Source organism: Schistocerca piceifrons, unplaced genomic scaffold (genome assembly GCF_021461385.2).
Source record: "Schistocerca piceifrons isolate TAMUIC-IGC-003096 unplaced genomic scaffold, iqSchPice1.1 HiC_scaffold_175, whole genome shotgun sequence".
Lineage (NCBI taxonomy): Eukaryota > Metazoa > Arthropoda > Insecta > Orthoptera > Acrididae > Schistocerca > Schistocerca piceifrons.
Genome location: NW_025727623.1, coordinates 19,216 through 35,279, shown reverse-complemented (window position 1 = coordinate 35,279; position 16,064 = coordinate 19,216). Strand labels below are relative to the sequence as shown.

The following is a 16,064-nucleotide window of genomic DNA, read 5'->3' as shown; positions in this document are numbered from 1 at the left end:
GAAATTTTCGTCTTGTTGAGAATGGCGTCACTGGTTTGCACCCGCATTCGCCCACGCATGTCACATGTGTGCGAAAATGTTTGCTCCTCTTTACGCAAAATCGCACGCAGCCGGTAGGATTCGAACCTACGCTCCCACAGGGAATCTGATTTCGAGTCGGACGCCTTAACCACTCGGCCACGACTGCCGTTAGCGCGGTGCAACTGCTACCGTTTAAAGCACTGTGGTGTCAGAAAACGGCGTAGCTGCATTATTTTCCGTAACGTTTCCAGCGCTACCAGACGAATCGCTACCAAAGTATTAAAATCTCCACCTGGACAGGGACTTGAACCCTGGACCCTTAGCTTAAACGCCTAACGCTCTACCGACTGAGCTATCCGGGCACACGACGCTGTGAAACCTCCCACGATGCACAACTATACATTGACTCATGTCCTTTACTGTTGTGCAATCGCTGTATGGGGCTGTTACTAATAAAACGTCGCCTAAATGCTGTCTACAAACTTATCGCGCTAAGCTCGTAACACACTATCGAAGACTGCTGGCACATGATGCAACAACAAATTGCACCAGTTGTTACGTCTCATACGTTGGAGCAGAGAATTTACGTGTTTTGTCGACACTCACTGGGCAATTGGAAAATTCACAAGCATTTCGAATGCAATGTTTCCCACGTTTTCGCTCATTTCACGGTTCCGTTGAAGACGTTCTTCACCACCTGACACAGAAAAAGGAATGCAGTCGGTAGGATATTTTTAATCCTTTTGCTTCTAAGGGAGTTAGTTGTCTAGTGAGTTCCTCTTACGGCATGCACTAGGCAACCAGAACAGCTACAGGAGAGAGTCATTTTTGTTGTCAGCGGTAGTTGCATTATCACAAACGCAGAGTAATTCCATTGGCGTCGCATCAAAATGAATACCTGCCGAAACCCGGGATCGAACCAGGGACCTTTAGATCTTCAGTCTAACGCTCTCCCAACTGAGCTATTTCGGCTGACGTTCAAGGCGGCCATTTGCATGTGTTCGTTCACGTCTGCCTCGTTGCCAGTTTCACAGTCACCTTCGTCTGATAAGACACAGGGGCGCTGAAAGGCGAGCAGGCGATGCAGTGAAGTTCCACACACATTTCTTCTGCTTCCGTCATCGTAACAAGCAAACATGTCGACTCGATTCGTGTAATATTGACTTCGCTGACGCTAGCAAACCCGTGCTATATCGATGCCAGGGGCAACTCGTGTGCAGAGAACGAGACACGAGAAGGAGTGAGCCTCTCCACCGTATGAGAGGCAGTATCTAGCAGATACGCACGGTAAAACATTCCACCTGCGTTAGCTCATAAATTGCTACATGTCATCGTCTGCAAGCTAAAATGGACACATCTGCACTGCCCAGTGAGGCGACACTTGTACTAACACCTGGTGGACGGCTGTGAGACGCGGAGATGAGCTGCGGCTTCTGGGCGCGACTGTAACGCTGCGCCCTGGATCAAATAACACTGCACATTGCTGGTGACCCACGTGTTTAGTAGTGACGCAACTGCTAGGATGCAGCTGAACGTCCGCCTTTTGAGAGCGAGAAAATTTTCGCAGCCGGCAGGACTCGAACCTACGCTCCCAGAGGGAATCTGATTTCAAGTCAGACGCCTTAACCACTCGGCCACGACTGCCGGTGGCGGAAGCGACTCCCGACAAGTGAAACCGCCATCTTCAGAAGCAATCTGATGGCACAAAACGGCGTGGCCTCACTCTTTTCTCTAGGGTTTCCATTAGCCGCTACGAAAGTGTAGTCATTTTTGCCCAGACAGGGACTTGAACCCAGGACCCTAACGCTCTACCGACTCAGCTATGCGGGCCCACGCACGAGCATTATCGTACAGCTGCGTGGTGTGCGAGTGATTCGCATGTCGTAATTACTGGCTTATGGCTCCAATGGCGACTTCACCGACTTCCCACTGACGCACCGCTGACGCTAGTTTTCTGGCGCCTTAAAACGATGGACATACCTCCAAGCAGCTGCGAGATCTTAAGAAAAGAAACGCTGCACCACTGCTTTTGCCGCACTCGAATGATTGAAATTGCGATTCTTAAAAAGAATCTGAAATGTTCGCTCTCTCCATCACTTTCGAGCACATCTGTGCTGCAGTACCAGCGTCAGTGTGAGGTGAACCGATAGCCACAGTAAGCAGCGGTCGTCGCGAAAACTCAGTATTCTTAAAACGGAAATTTTCGTCTTGTTGAGAATGGCGTCACTGGTTTGCACCCGCATTCGCCCACGCATGTCACATGTGTGCGAAAATGTTTGCTCCTCTTTACGCAAAATCGCACGCAGCCGGTAGGATTCGAACCTACGCTCCCACAGGGAATCTGATTTCGAGTCGGACGCCTTAACCACTCGGCCACGACTGCCGTTAGCGCGGTGCAACTGCTACCGTTTAAAGCACTGTGGTGTCAGAAAACGGCGTAGCTGCATTATTTTCCGTAACGTTTCCAGCGCTACCAGACGAATCGCTACCAAAGTATTAAAATCTCCACCTGGACAGGGACTTGAACCCTGGACCCTTAGCTTAAACGCCTAACGCTCTACCGACTGAGCTATCCGGGCACACGACGCTGTGAAACCTCCCACGATGCACAACTATACATTGACTCATGTCCTTTACTGTTGTGCAATCGCTGTATGGGGCTGTTACTAATAAAACGTCGCCTAAATGCTGTCTACAAACTTATCGCGCTAAGCTCGTAACACACTATCGAAGACTGCTGGCACATGATGCAACAACAAATTGCACCAGTTGTTACGTCTCATACGTTGGAGCAGAGAATTTACGTGTTTTGTCGACACTCACTGGGCAATTGGAAAATTCACAAGCATTTCGAATGCAATGTTTCCCACGTTTTCGCTCATTTCACGGTTCCGTTGAAGACGTTCTTCACCACCTGACACAGAAAAAGGAATGCAGTCGGTAGGATATTTTTAATCCTTTTGCTTCTAAGGGAGTTAGTTGTCTAGTGAGTTCCTCTTACGGCATGCACTAGGCAACCAGAACAGCTACAGGAGAGAGTCATTTTTGTTGTCAGCGGTAGTTGCATTATCACAAACGCAGAGTAATTCCATTGGCGTCGCATCAAAATGAATACCTGCCGAAACCCGGGATCGAACCAGGGACCTTTAGATCTTCAGTCTAACGCTCTCCCAACTGAGCTATTTCGGCTGACGTTCAAGGCGGCCATTTGCATGTGTTCGTTCACGTCTGCCTCGTTGCCAGTTTCACAGTCACCTTCGTCTGATAAGACACAGGGGCGCTGAAAGGCGAGCAGGCGATGCAGTGAAGTTCCACACACATTTCTTCTGCTTCCGTCATCGTAACAAGCAAACATGTCGACTCGATTCGTGTAATATTGACTTCGCTGACGCTAGCAAACCCGTGCTATATCGATGCCAGGGGCAACTCGTGTGCAGAGAACGAGACACGAGAAGGAGTGAGCCTCTCCACCGTATGAGAGGCAGTATCTAGCAGATACGCACGGTAAAACATTCCACCTGCGTTAGCTCATAAATTGCTACATGTCATCGTCTGCAAGCTAAAATGGACACATCTGCACTGCCCAGTGAGGCGACACTTGTACTAACACCTGGTGGACGGCTGTGAGACGCGGAGATGAGCTGCGGCTTCTGGGCGCGACTGTAACGCTGCGCCCTGGATCAAATAACACTGCACATTGCTGGTGACCCACGTGTTTAGTAGTGACGCAACTGCTAGGATGCAGCTGAACGTCCGCCTTTTGAGAGCGAGAAAATTTTCGCAGCCGGCAGGACTCGAACCTACGCTCCCAGAGGGAATCTGATTTCAAGTCAGACGCCTTAACCACTCGGCCACGACTGCCGGTGGCGGAAGCGACTCCCGACAAGTGAAACCGCCATCTTCAGAAGCAATCTGATGGCACAAAACGGCGTGGCCTCACTCTTTTCTCTAGGGTTTCCATTAGCCGCTACGAAAGTGTAGTCATTTTTGCCCAGACAGGGACTTGAACCCAGGACCCTAACGCTCTACCGACTCAGCTATGCGGGCCCACGCACGAGCATTATCGTACAGCTGCGTGGTGTGCGAGTGATTCGCATGTCGTAATTACTGGCTTATGGCTCCAATGGCGACTTCACCGACTTCCCACTGACGCACCGCTGACGCTAGTTTTCTGGCGCCTTAAAACGATGGACATACCTCCAAGCAGCTGCGAGATCTTAAGAAAAGAAACGCTGCACCACTGCTTTTGCCGCACTCGAATGATTGAAATTGCGATTCTTAAAAAGAATCTGAAATGTTCGCTCTCTCCATCACTTTCGAGCACATCTGTGCTGCAGTACCAGCGTCAGTGTGAGGTGAACCGATAGCCACAGTAAGCAGCGGTCGTCGCGAAAACTCAGTATTCTTAAAACGGAAATTTTCGTCTTGTTGAGAATGGCGTCACTGGTTTGCACCCGCATTCGCCCACGCATGTCACATGTGTGCGAAAATGTTTGCTCCTCTTTACGCAAAATCGCACGCAGCCGGTAGGATTCGAACCTACGCTCCCACAGGGAATCTGATTTCGAGTCGGACGCCTTAACCACTCGGCCACGACTGCCGTTAGCGCGGTGCAACTGCTACCGTTTAAAGCACTGTGGTGTCAGAAAACGGCGTAGCTGCATTATTTTCCGTAACGTTTCCAGCGCTACCAGACGAATCGCTACCAAAGTATTAAAATCTCCACCTGGACAGGGACTTGAACCCTGGACCCTTAGCTTAAACGCCTAACGCTCTACCGACTGAGCTATCCGGGCACACGACGCTGTGAAACCTCCCACGATGCACAACTATACATTGACTCATGTCCTTTACTGTTGTGCAATCGCTGTATGGGGCTGTTACTAATAAAACGTCGCCTAAATGCTGTCTACAAACTTATCGCGCTAAGCTCGTAACACACTATCGAAGACTGCTGGCACATGATGCAACAACAAATTGCACCAGTTGTTACGTCTCATACGTTGGAGCAGAGAATTTACGTGTTTTGTCGACACTCACTGGGCAATTGGAAAATTCACAAGCATTTCGAATGCAATGTTTCCCACGTTTTCGCTCATTTCACGGTTCCGTTGAAGACGTTCTTCACCACCTGACACAGAAAAAGGAATGCAGTCGGTAGGATATTTTTAATCCTTTTGCTTCTAAGGGAGTTAGTTGTCTAGTGAGTTCCTCTTACGGCATGCACTAGGCAACCAGAACAGCTACAGGAGAGAGTCATTTTTGTTGTCAGCGGTAGTTGCATTATCACAAACGCAGAGTAATTCCATTGGCGTCGCATCAAAATGAATACCTGCCGAAACCCGGGATCGAACCAGGGACCTTTAGATCTTCAGTCTAACGCTCTCCCAACTGAGCTATTTCGGCTGACGTTCAAGGCGGCCATTTGCATGTGTTCGTTCACGTCTGCCTCGTTGCCAGTTTCACAGTCACCTTCGTCTGATAAGACACAGGGGCGCTGAAAGGCGAGCAGGCGATGCAGTGAAGTTCCACACACATTTCTTCTGCTTCCGTCATCGTAACAAGCAAACATGTCGACTCGATTCGTGTAATATTGACTTCGCTGACGCTAGCAAACCCGTGCTATATCGATGCCAGGGGCAACTCGTGTGCAGAGAACGAGACACGAGAAGGAGTGAGCCTCTCCACCGTATGAGAGGCAGTATCTAGCAGATACGCACGGTAAAACATTCCACCTGCGTTAGCTCATAAATTGCTACATGTCATCGTCTGCAAGCTAAAATGGACACATCTGCACTGCCCAGTGAGGCGACACTTGTACTAACACCTGGTGGACGGCTGTGAGACGCGGAGATGAGCTGCGGCTTCTGGGCGCGACTGTAACGCTGCGCCCTGGATCAAATAACACTGCACATTGCTGGTGACCCACGTGTTTAGTAGTGACGCAACTGCTAGGATGCAGCTGAACGTCCGCCTTTTGAGAGCGAGAAAATTTTCGCAGCCGGCAGGACTCGAACCTACGCTCCCAGAGGGAATCTGATTTCAAGTCAGACGCCTTAACCACTCGGCCACGACTGCCGGTGGCGGAAGCGACTCCCGACAAGTGAAACCGCCATCTTCAGAAGCAATCTGATGGCACAAAACGGCGTGGCCTCACTCTTTTCTCTAGGGTTTCCATTAGCCGCTACGAAAGTGTAGTCATTTTTGCCCAGACAGGGACTTGAACCCAGGACCCTAACGCTCTACCGACTCAGCTATGCGGGCCCACGCACGAGCATTATCGTACAGCTGCGTGGTGTGCGAGTGATTCGCATGTCGTAATTACTGGCTTATGGCTCCAATGGCGACTTCACCGACTTCCCACTGACGCACCGCTGACGCTAGTTTTCTGGCGCCTTAAAACGATGGACATACCTCCAAGCAGCTGCGAGATCTTAAGAAAAGAAACGCTGCACCACTGCTTTTGCCGCACTCGAATGATTGAAATTGCGATTCTTAAAAAGAATCTGAAATGTTCGCTCTCTCCATCACTTTCGAGCACATCTGTGCTGCAGTACCAGCGTCAGTGTGAGGTGAACCGATAGCCACAGTAAGCAGCGGTCGTCGCGAAAACTCAGTATTCTTAAAACGGAAATTTTCGTCTTGTTGAGAATGGCGTCACTGGTTTGCACCCGCATTCGCCCACGCATGTCACATGTGTGCGAAAATGTTTGCTCCTCTTTACGCAAAATCGCACGCAGCCGGTAGGATTCGAACCTACGCTCCCACAGGGAATCTGATTTCGAGTCGGACGCCTTAACCACTCGGCCACGACTGCCGTTAGCGCGGTGCAACTGCTACCGTTTAAAGCACTGTGGTGTCAGAAAACGGCGTAGCTGCATTATTTTCCGTAACGTTTCCAGCGCTACCAGACGAATCGCTACCAAAGTATTAAAATCTCCACCTGGACAGGGACTTGAACCCTGGACCCTTAGCTTAAACGCCTAACGCTCTACCGACTGAGCTATCCGGGCACACGACGCTGTGAAACCTCCCACGATGCACAACTATACATTGACTCATGTCCTTTACTGTTGTGCAATCGCTGTATGGGGCTGTTACTAATAAAACGTCGCCTAAATGCTGTCTACAAACTTATCGCGCTAAGCTCGTAACACACTATCGAAGACTGCTGGCACATGATGCAACAACAAATTGCACCAGTTGTTACGTCTCATACGTTGGAGCAGAGAATTTACGTGTTTTGTCGACACTCACTGGGCAATTGGAAAATTCACAAGCATTTCGAATGCAATGTTTCCCACGTTTTCGCTCATTTCACGGTTCCGTTGAAGACGTTCTTCACCACCTGACACAGAAAAAGGAATGCAGTCGGTAGGATATTTTTAATCCTTTTGCTTCTAAGGGAGTTAGTTGTCTAGTGAGTTCCTCTTACGGCATGCACTAGGCAACCAGAACAGCTACAGGAGAGAGTCATTTTTGTTGTCAGCGGTAGTTGCATTATCACAAACGCAGAGTAATTCCATTGGCGTCGCATCAAAATGAATACCTGCCGAAACCCGGGATCGAACCAGGGACCTTTAGATCTTCAGTCTAACGCTCTCCCAACTGAGCTATTTCGGCTGACGTTCAAGGCGGCCATTTGCATGTGTTCGTTCACGTCTGCCTCGTTGCCAGTTTCACAGTCACCTTCGTCTGATAAGACACAGGGGCGCTGAAAGGCGAGCAGGCGATGCAGTGAAGTTCCACACACATTTCTTCTGCTTCCGTCATCGTAACAAGCAAACATGTCGACTCGATTCGTGTAATATTGACTTCGCTGACGCTAGCAAACCCGTGCTATATCGATGCCAGGGGCAACTCGTGTGCAGAGAACGAGACACGAGAAGGAGTGAGCCTCTCCACCGTATGAGAGGCAGTATCTAGCAGATACGCACGGTAAAACATTCCACCTGCGTTAGCTCATAAATTGCTACATGTCATCGTCTGCAAGCTAAAATGGACACATCTGCACTGCCCAGTGAGGCGACACTTGTACTAACACCTGGTGGACGGCTGTGAGACGCGGAGATGAGCTGCGGCTTCTGGGCGCGACTGTAACGCTGCGCCCTGGATCAAATAACACTGCACATTGCTGGTGACCCACGTGTTTAGTAGTGACGCAACTGCTAGGATGCAGCTGAACGTCCGCCTTTTGAGAGCGAGAAAATTTTCGCAGCCGGCAGGACTCGAACCTACGCTCCCAGAGGGAATCTGATTTCAAGTCAGACGCCTTAACCACTCGGCCACGACTGCCGGTGGCGGAAGCGACTCCCGACAAGTGAAACCGCCATCTTCAGAAGCAATCTGATGGCACAAAACGGCGTGGCCTCACTCTTTTCTCTAGGGTTTCCATTAGCCGCTACGAAAGTGTAGTCATTTTTGCCCAGACAGGGACTTGAACCCAGGACCCTAACGCTCTACCGACTCAGCTATGCGGGCCCACGCACGAGCATTATCGTACAGCTGCGTGGTGTGCGAGTGATTCGCATGTCGTAATTACTGGCTTATGGCTCCAATGGCGACTTCACCGACTTCCCGCTGACGCTAGTTTTCTGGCGCCTTAAAACGATGGACATACCTCCAAGCAGCTGCGAGATCTTAAGAAAAGAAACGCTGCACCACTGCTTTTGCCGCACTCGAATGATTGAAATTGCGATTCTTAAAAAGAATCTGAAATGTTCGCTCTCTCCATCACTTTCGAGCACATCTGTGCTGCAGTACCAGCGTCAGTGTGAGGTGAACCGATAGCCACAGTAAGCAGCGGTCGTCGCGAAAACTCAGTATTCTTAAAACGGAAATTTTCGTCTTGTTGAGAATGGCGTCACTGGTTTGCACCCGCATTCGCCCACGCATGTCACATGTGTGCGAAAATGTTTGCTCCTCTTTACGCAAAATCGCACGCAGCCGGTAGGATTCGAACCTACGCTCCCACAGGGAATCTGATTTCGAGTCGGACGCCTTAACCACTCGGCCACGACTGCCGTTAGCGCGGTGCAACTGCTACCGTTTAAAGCACTGTGGTGTCAGAAAACGGCGTAGCTGCATTATTTTCCGTAACGTTTCCAGCGCTACCAGACGAATCGCTACCAAAGTATTAAAATCTCCACCTGGACAGGGACTTGAACCCTGGACCCTTAGCTTAAACGCCTAACGCTCTACCGACTGAGCTATCCGGGCACACGACGCTGTGAAACCTCCCACGATGCACAACTATACATTGACTCATGTCCTTTACTGTTGTGCAATCGCTGTATGGGGCTGTTACTAATAAAACGTCGCCTAAATGCTGTCTACAAACTTATCGCGCTAAGCTCGTAACACACTATCGAAGACTGCTGGCACATGATGCAACAACAAATTGCACCAGTTGTTACGTCTCATACGTTGGAGCAGAGAATTTACGTGTTTTGTCGACACTCACTGGGCAATTGGAAAATTCACAAGCATTTCGAATGCAATGTTTCCCACGTTTTCGCTCATTTCACGGTTCCGTTGAAGACGTTCTTCACCACCTGACACAGAAAAAGGAATGCAGTCGGTAGGATATTTTTAATCCTTTTGCTTCTAAGGGAGTTAGTTGTCTAGTGAGTTCCTCTTACGGCATGCACTAGGCAACCAGAACAGCTACAGGAGAGAGTCATTTTTGTTGTCAGCGGTAGTTGCATTATCACAAACGCAGAGTAATTCCATTGGCGTCGCATCAAAATGAATACCTGCCGAAACCCGGGATCGAACCAGGGACCTTTAGATCTTCAGTCTAACGCTCTCCCAACTGAGCTATTTCGGCTGACGTTCAAGGCGGCCATTTGCATGTGTTCGTTCACGTCTGCCTCGTTGCCAGTTTCACAGTCACCTTCGTCTGATAAGACACAGGGGCGCTGAAAGGCGAGCAGGCGATGCAGTGAAGTTCCACACACATTTCTTCTGCTTCCGTCATCGTAACAAGCAAACATGTCGACTCGATTCGTGTAATATTGACTTCGCTGACGCTAGCAAACCCGTGCTATATCGATGCCAGGGGCAACTCGTGTGCAGAGAACGAGACACGAGAAGGAGTGAGCCTCTCCACCGTATGAGAGGCAGTATCTAGCAGATACGCACGGTAAAACATTCCACCTGCGTTAGCTCATAAATTGCTACATGTCATCGTCTGCAAGCTAAAATGGACACATCTGCACTGCCCAGTGAGGCGACACTTGTACTAACACCTGGTGGACGGCTGTGAGACGCGGAGATGAGCTGCGGCTTCTGGGCGCGACTGTAACGCTGCGCCCTGGATCAAATAACACTGCACATTGCTGGTGACCCACGTGTTTAGTAGTGACGCAACTGCTAGGATGCAGCTGAACGTCCGCCTTTTGAGAGCGAGAAAATTTTCGCAGCCGGCAGGACTCGAACCTACGCTCCCAGAGGGAATCTGATTTCAAGTCAGACGCCTTAACCACTCGGCCACGACTGCCGGTGGCGGAAGCGACTCCCGACAAGTGAAACCGCCATCTTCAGAAGCAATCTGATGGCACAAAACGGCGTGGCCTCACTCTTTTCTCTAGGGTTTCCATTAGCCGCTACGAAAGTGTAGTCATTTTTGCCCAGACAGGGACTTGAACCCAGGACCCTAACGCTCTACCGACTCAGCTATGCGGGCCCACGCACGAGCATTATCGTACAGCTGCGTGGTGTGCGAGTGATTCGCATGTCGTAATTACTGGCTTATGGCTCCAATGGCGACTTCACCGACTTCCCACTGACGCACCGCTGACGCTAGTTTTCTGGCGCCTTAAAACGATGGACATACCTCCAAGCAGCTGCGAGATCTTAAGAAAAGAAACGCTGCACCACTGCTTTTGCCGCACTCGAATGATTGAAATTGCGATTCTTAAAAAGAATCTGAAATGTTCGCTCTCTCCATCACTTTCGAGCACATCTGTGCTGCAGTACCAGCGTCAGTGTGAGGTGAACCGATAGCCACAGTAAGCAGCGGTCGTCGCGAAAACTCAGTATTCTTAAAACGGAAATTTTCGTCTTGTTGAGAATGGCGTCACTGGTTTGCACCCGCATTCGCCCACGCATGTCACATGTGTGCGAAAATGTTTGCTCCTCTTTACGCAAAATCGCACGCAGCCGGTAGGATTCGAACCTACGCTCCCACAGGGAATCTGATTTCGAGTCGGACGCCTTAACCACTCGGCCACGACTGCCGTTAGCGCGGTGCAACTGCTACCGTTTAAAGCACTGTGGTGTCAGAAAACGGCGTAGCTGCATTATTTTCCGTAACGTTTCCAGCGCTACCAGACGAATCGCTACCAAAGTATTAAAATCTCCACCTGGACAGGGACTTGAACCCTGGACCCTTAGCTTAAACGCCTAACGCTCTACCGACTGAGCTATCCGGGCACACGACGCTGTGAAACCTCCCACGATGCACAACTATACATTGACTCATGTCCTTTACTGTTGTGCAATCGCTGTATGGGGCTGTTACTAATAAAACGTCGCCTAAATGCTGTCTACAAACTTATCGCGCTAAGCTCGTAACACACTATCGAAGACTGCTGGCACATGATGCAACAACAAATTGCACCAGTTGTTACGTCTCATACGTTGGAGCAGAGAATTTACGTGTTTTGTCGACACTCACTGGGCAATTGGAAAATTCACAAGCATTTCGAATGCAATGTTTCCCACGTTTTCGCTCATTTCACGGTTCCGTTGAAGACGTTCTTCACCACCTGACACAGAAAAAGGAATGCAGTCGGTAGGATATTTTTAATCCTTTTGCTTCTAAGGGAGTTAGTTGTCTAGTGAGTTCCTCTTACGGCATGCACTAGGCAACCAGAACAGCTACAGGAGAGAGTCATTTTTGTTGTCAGCGGTAGTTGCATTATCACAAACGCAGAGTAATTCCATTGGCGTCGCATCAAAATGAATACCTGCCGAAACCCGGGATCGAACCAGGGACCTTTAGATCTTCAGTCTAACGCTCTCCCAACTGAGCTATTTCGGCTGACGTTCAAGGCGGCCATTTGCATGTGTTCGTTCACGTCTGCCTCGTTGCCAGTTTCACAGTCACCTTCGTCTGATAAGACACAGGGGCGCTGAAAGGCGAGCAGGCGATGCAGTGAAGTTCCACACACATTTCTTCTGCTTCCGTCATCGTAACAAGCAAACATGTCGACTCGATTCGTGTAATATTGACTTCGCTGACGCTAGCAAACCCGTGCTATATCGATGCCAGGGGCAACTCGTGTGCAGAGAACGAGACACGAGAAGGAGTGAGCCTCTCCACCGTATGAGAGGCAGTATCTAGCAGATACGCACGGTAAAACATTCCACCTGCGTTAGCTCATAAATTGCTACATGTCATCGTCTGCAAGCTAAAATGGACACATCTGCACTGCCCAGTGAGGCGACACTTGTACTAACACCTGGTGGACGGCTGTGAGACGCGGAGATGAGCTGCGGCTTCTGGGCGCGACTGTAACGCTGCGCCCTGGATCAAATAACACTGCACATTGCTGGTGACCCACGTGTTTAGTAGTGACGCAACTGCTAGGATGCAGCTGAACGTCCGCCTTTTGAGAGCGAGAAAATTTTCGCAGCCGGCAGGACTCGAACCTACGCTCCCAGAGGGAATCTGATTTCAAGTCAGACGCCTTAACCACTCGGCCACGACTGCCGGTGGCGGAAGCGACTCCCGACAAGTGAAACCGCCATCTTCAGAAGCAATCTGATGGCACAAAACGGCGTGGCCTCACTCTTTTCTCTAGGGTTTCCATTAGCCGCTACGAAAGTGTAGTCATTTTTGCCCAGACAGGGACTTGAACCCAGGACCCTAACGCTCTACCGACTCAGCTATGCGGGCCCACGCACGAGCATTATCGTACAGCTGCGTGGTGTGCGAGTGATTCGCATGTCGTAATTACTGGCTTATGGCTCCAATGGCGACTTCACCGACTTCCCACTGACGCACCGCTGACGCTAGTTTTCTGGCGCCTTAAAACGATGGACATACCTCCAAGCAGCTGCGAGATCTTAAGAAAAGAAACGCTGCACCACTGCTTTTGCCGCACTCGAATGATTGAAATTGCGATTCTTAAAAAGAATCTGAAATGTTCGCTCTCTCCATCACTTTCGAGCACATCTGTGCTGCAGTACCAGCGTCAGTGTGAGGTGAACCGATAGCCACAGTAAGCAGCGGTCGTCGCGAAAACTCAGTATTCTTAAAACGGAAATTTTCGTCTTGTTGAGAATGGCGTCACTGGTTTGCACCCGCATTCGCCCACGCATGTCACATGTGTGCGAAAATGTTTGCTCCTCTTTACGCAAAATCGCACGCAGCCGGTAGGATTCGAACCTACGCTCCCACAGGGAATCTGATTTCGAGTCGGACGCCTTAACCACTCGGCCACGACTGCCGTTAGCGCGGTGCAACTGCTACCGTTTAAAGCACTGTGGTGTCAGAAAACGGCGTAGCTGCATTATTTTCCGTAACGTTTCCAGCGCTACCAGACGAATCGCTACCAAAGTATTAAAATCTCCACCTGGACAGGGACTTGAACCCTGGACCCTTAGCTTAAACGCCTAACGCTCTACCGACTGAGCTATCCGGGCACACGACGCTGTGAAACCTCCCACGATGCACAACTATACATTGACTCATGTCCTTTACTGTTGTGCAATCGCTGTATGGGGCTGTTACTAATAAAACGTCGCCTAAATGCTGTCTACAAACTTATCGCGCTAAGCTCGTAACACACTATCGAAGACTGCTGGCACATGATGCAACAACAAATTGCACCAGTTGTTACGTCTCATACGTTGGAGCAGAGAATTTACGTGTTTTGTCGACACTCACTGGGCAATTGGAAAATTCACAAGCATTTCGAATGCAATGTTTCCCACGTTTTCGCTCATTTCACGGTTCCGTTGAAGACGTTCTTCACCACCTGACACAGAAAAAGGAATGCAGTCGGTAGGATATTTTTAATCCTTTTGCTTCTAAGGGAGTTAGTTGTCTAGTGAGTTCCTCTTACGGCATGCACTAGGCAACCAGAACAGCTACAGGAGAGAGTCATTTTTGTTGTCAGCGGTAGTTGCATTATCACAAACGCAGAGTAATTCCATTGGCGTCGCATCAAAATGAATACCTGCCGAAACCCGGGATCGAACCAGGGACCTTTAGATCTTCAGTCTAACGCTCTCCCAACTGAGCTATTTCGGCTGACGTTCAAGGCGGCCATTTGCATGTGTTCGTTCACGTCTGCCTCGTTGCCAGTTTCACAGTCACCTTCGTCTGATAAGACACAGGGGCGCTGAAAGGCGAGCAGGCGATGCAGTGAAGTTCCACACACATTTCTTCTGCTTCCGTCATCGTAACAAGCAAACATGTCGACTCGATTCGTGTAATATTGACTTCGCTGACGCTAGCAAACCCGTGCTATATCGATGCCAGGGGCAACTCGTGTGCAGAGAACGAGACACGAGAAGGAGTGAGCCTCTCCACCGTATGAGAGGCAGTATCTAGCAGATACGCACGGTAAAACATTCCACCTGCGTTAGCTCATAAATTGCTACACGTCATCGTCTGCAAGCTAAAATGGACACATCTGCACTGCCCAGTGAGGCGACACTTGTACTAACACCTGGTGGACGGCTGTGAGACGCGGAGATGAGCTGCGGCTTCTGGGCGCGACTGTAACGCTGCGCCCTGGATCAAATAACACTGCACATTGCTGGTGACCCACGTGTTTAGTAGTGACGCAACTGCTAGGATGCAGCTGAACGTCCGCCTTTTGAGAGCGAGAAAATTTTCGCAGCCGGCAGGACTCGAACCTACGCTCCCAGAGGGAATCTGATTTCAAGTCAGACGCCTTAACCACTCGGCCACGACTGCCGGTGGCGGAAGCGACTCCCGACAAGTGAAACCGCCATCTTCAGAAGCAATCTGATGGCACAAAACGGCGTGGCCTCACTCTTTTCTCTAGGGTTTCCATTAGCCGCTACGAAAGTGTAGTCATTTTTGCCCAGACAGGGACTTGAACCCAGGACCCTAACGCTCTACCGACTCAGCTATGCGGGCCCACGCACGAGCATTATCGTACAGCTGCGTGGTGTGCGAGTGATTCGCATGTCGTAATTACTGGCTTATGGCTCCAATGGCGACTTCACCGACTTCCCACTGACGCACCGCTGACGCTAGTTTTCTGGCGCCTTAAAACGATGGACATACCTCCAAGCAGCTGCGAGATCTTAAGAAAAGAAACGCTGCACCACTGCTTTTGCCGCACTCGAATGATTGAAATTGCGATTCTTAAAAAGAATCTGAAATGTTCGCTCTCTCCATCACTTTCGAGCACATCTGTGCTGCAGTACCAGCGTCAGTGTGAGGTGAACCGATAGCCACAGTAAGCAGCGGTCGTCGCGAAAACTCAGTATTCTTAAAACGGAAATTTTCGTCTTGTTGAGAATGGCGTCACTGGTTTGCACCCGCATTCGCCCACGCATGTCACATGTGTGCGAAAATGTTTGCTCCTCTTTACGCAAAATCGCACGCAGCCGGTAGGATTCGAACCTACGCTCCCACAGGGAATCTGATTTCGAGTCGGACGCCTTAACCACTCGGCCACGACTGCCGTTAGCGCGGTGCAACTGCTACCGTTTAAAGCACTGTGGTGTCAGAAAACGGCGTAGCTGCATTATTTTCCGTAACGTTTCCAGCGCTACCAGACGAATCGCTACCAAAGTATTAAAATCTCCACCTGGACAGGGACTTGAACCCTGGACCCTTAGCTTAAACGCCTAACGCTCTACCGACTGAGCTATCCGGGCACACGACGCTGTGAAACCTCCCACGATGCACAACTATACATTGACTCATGTCCTTTACTGTTGTGCAATCGCTGTATGGAGCTGTTACTAATAAAACGTCGCCTAAATGCTGTCTACAAACTTATCGCGCTAAGCTCGTAACACACTATCGAAGACTGCTGGCACATGATGCA

General features: G+C 50.0%; 30 non-coding genes across 30 annotated transcripts; all 30 read right to left on the bottom strand.

Moving 5' to 3' along the window:
- Positions 1 to 105: 105 nt before the first annotated feature.
- Positions 106 to 187, bottom strand: Trnas-cga. The gene has a single exon. It is a non-coding gene; the product is annotated as a tRNA-Ser (tRNA).
- A 123-nt stretch (positions 188 to 310) lies between these two features.
- On the bottom strand, positions 311 to 383 carry Trnak-uuu. The gene has a single exon. It is a non-coding gene; the product is annotated as a tRNA-Lys (tRNA).
- Positions 384 to 920: 537 nt separating this feature from the next.
- Positions 921 to 993, bottom strand: Trnaf-gaa. The gene has a single exon. It is a non-coding gene; the product is annotated as a tRNA-Phe (tRNA).
- Positions 994 to 1,583: 590 nt separating this feature from the next.
- Trnas-uga lies at positions 1,584 to 1,665 on the bottom strand. Its single transcript has one exon. It is a non-coding gene; the product is annotated as a tRNA-Ser (tRNA).
- Positions 1,666 to 2,322: 657 nt separating this feature from the next.
- On the bottom strand, positions 2,323 to 2,404 carry Trnas-cga. Its single transcript has one exon. It is a non-coding gene; the product is annotated as a tRNA-Ser (tRNA).
- Positions 2,405 to 2,527: 123 nt separating this feature from the next.
- Trnak-uuu lies at positions 2,528 to 2,600 on the bottom strand. The gene has a single exon. It is a non-coding gene; the product is annotated as a tRNA-Lys (tRNA).
- Positions 2,601 to 3,137: 537 nt separating this feature from the next.
- Positions 3,138 to 3,210, bottom strand: Trnaf-gaa. The gene has a single exon. It is a non-coding gene; the product is annotated as a tRNA-Phe (tRNA).
- A 590-nt stretch (positions 3,211 to 3,800) lies between these two features.
- Trnas-uga lies at positions 3,801 to 3,882 on the bottom strand. The gene has a single exon. It is a non-coding gene; the product is annotated as a tRNA-Ser (tRNA).
- Positions 3,883 to 4,539: 657 nt separating this feature from the next.
- Positions 4,540 to 4,621, bottom strand: Trnas-cga. Its single transcript has one exon. It is a non-coding gene; the product is annotated as a tRNA-Ser (tRNA).
- Positions 4,622 to 4,744: 123 nt separating this feature from the next.
- Trnak-uuu lies at positions 4,745 to 4,817 on the bottom strand. The gene has a single exon. It is a non-coding gene; the product is annotated as a tRNA-Lys (tRNA).
- Positions 4,818 to 5,354: 537 nt separating this feature from the next.
- On the bottom strand, positions 5,355 to 5,427 carry Trnaf-gaa. The gene has a single exon. It is a non-coding gene; the product is annotated as a tRNA-Phe (tRNA).
- A 590-nt stretch (positions 5,428 to 6,017) lies between these two features.
- Positions 6,018 to 6,099, bottom strand: Trnas-uga. Its single transcript has one exon. It is a non-coding gene; the product is annotated as a tRNA-Ser (tRNA).
- Positions 6,100 to 6,756: 657 nt separating this feature from the next.
- On the bottom strand, positions 6,757 to 6,838 carry Trnas-cga. The gene has a single exon. It is a non-coding gene; the product is annotated as a tRNA-Ser (tRNA).
- A 123-nt stretch (positions 6,839 to 6,961) lies between these two features.
- On the bottom strand, positions 6,962 to 7,034 carry Trnak-uuu. The gene has a single exon. It is a non-coding gene; the product is annotated as a tRNA-Lys (tRNA).
- Positions 7,035 to 7,571: 537 nt separating this feature from the next.
- Positions 7,572 to 7,644, bottom strand: Trnaf-gaa. The gene has a single exon. It is a non-coding gene; the product is annotated as a tRNA-Phe (tRNA).
- Positions 7,645 to 8,234: 590 nt separating this feature from the next.
- Positions 8,235 to 8,316, bottom strand: Trnas-uga. Its single transcript has one exon. It is a non-coding gene; the product is annotated as a tRNA-Ser (tRNA).
- Positions 8,317 to 8,962: 646 nt separating this feature from the next.
- On the bottom strand, positions 8,963 to 9,044 carry Trnas-cga. Its single transcript has one exon. It is a non-coding gene; the product is annotated as a tRNA-Ser (tRNA).
- Positions 9,045 to 9,167: 123 nt separating this feature from the next.
- Positions 9,168 to 9,240, bottom strand: Trnak-uuu. The gene has a single exon. It is a non-coding gene; the product is annotated as a tRNA-Lys (tRNA).
- Positions 9,241 to 9,777: 537 nt separating this feature from the next.
- Positions 9,778 to 9,850, bottom strand: Trnaf-gaa. The gene has a single exon. It is a non-coding gene; the product is annotated as a tRNA-Phe (tRNA).
- Positions 9,851 to 10,440: 590 nt separating this feature from the next.
- Positions 10,441 to 10,522, bottom strand: Trnas-uga. Its single transcript has one exon. It is a non-coding gene; the product is annotated as a tRNA-Ser (tRNA).
- Positions 10,523 to 11,179: 657 nt separating this feature from the next.
- On the bottom strand, positions 11,180 to 11,261 carry Trnas-cga. Its single transcript has one exon. It is a non-coding gene; the product is annotated as a tRNA-Ser (tRNA).
- A 123-nt stretch (positions 11,262 to 11,384) lies between these two features.
- On the bottom strand, positions 11,385 to 11,457 carry Trnak-uuu. Its single transcript has one exon. It is a non-coding gene; the product is annotated as a tRNA-Lys (tRNA).
- Positions 11,458 to 11,994: 537 nt separating this feature from the next.
- Trnaf-gaa lies at positions 11,995 to 12,067 on the bottom strand. Its single transcript has one exon. It is a non-coding gene; the product is annotated as a tRNA-Phe (tRNA).
- A 590-nt stretch (positions 12,068 to 12,657) lies between these two features.
- Trnas-uga lies at positions 12,658 to 12,739 on the bottom strand. Its single transcript has one exon. It is a non-coding gene; the product is annotated as a tRNA-Ser (tRNA).
- A 657-nt stretch (positions 12,740 to 13,396) lies between these two features.
- Positions 13,397 to 13,478, bottom strand: Trnas-cga. The gene has a single exon. It is a non-coding gene; the product is annotated as a tRNA-Ser (tRNA).
- Positions 13,479 to 13,601: 123 nt separating this feature from the next.
- Positions 13,602 to 13,674, bottom strand: Trnak-uuu. The gene has a single exon. It is a non-coding gene; the product is annotated as a tRNA-Lys (tRNA).
- Positions 13,675 to 14,211: 537 nt separating this feature from the next.
- Positions 14,212 to 14,284, bottom strand: Trnaf-gaa. Its single transcript has one exon. It is a non-coding gene; the product is annotated as a tRNA-Phe (tRNA).
- Positions 14,285 to 14,874: 590 nt separating this feature from the next.
- Trnas-uga lies at positions 14,875 to 14,956 on the bottom strand. The gene has a single exon. It is a non-coding gene; the product is annotated as a tRNA-Ser (tRNA).
- Positions 14,957 to 15,613: 657 nt separating this feature from the next.
- Trnas-cga lies at positions 15,614 to 15,695 on the bottom strand. Its single transcript has one exon. It is a non-coding gene; the product is annotated as a tRNA-Ser (tRNA).
- A 123-nt stretch (positions 15,696 to 15,818) lies between these two features.
- On the bottom strand, positions 15,819 to 15,891 carry Trnak-uuu. The gene has a single exon. It is a non-coding gene; the product is annotated as a tRNA-Lys (tRNA).
- Positions 15,892 to 16,064: the final 173 nt, after the last annotated feature.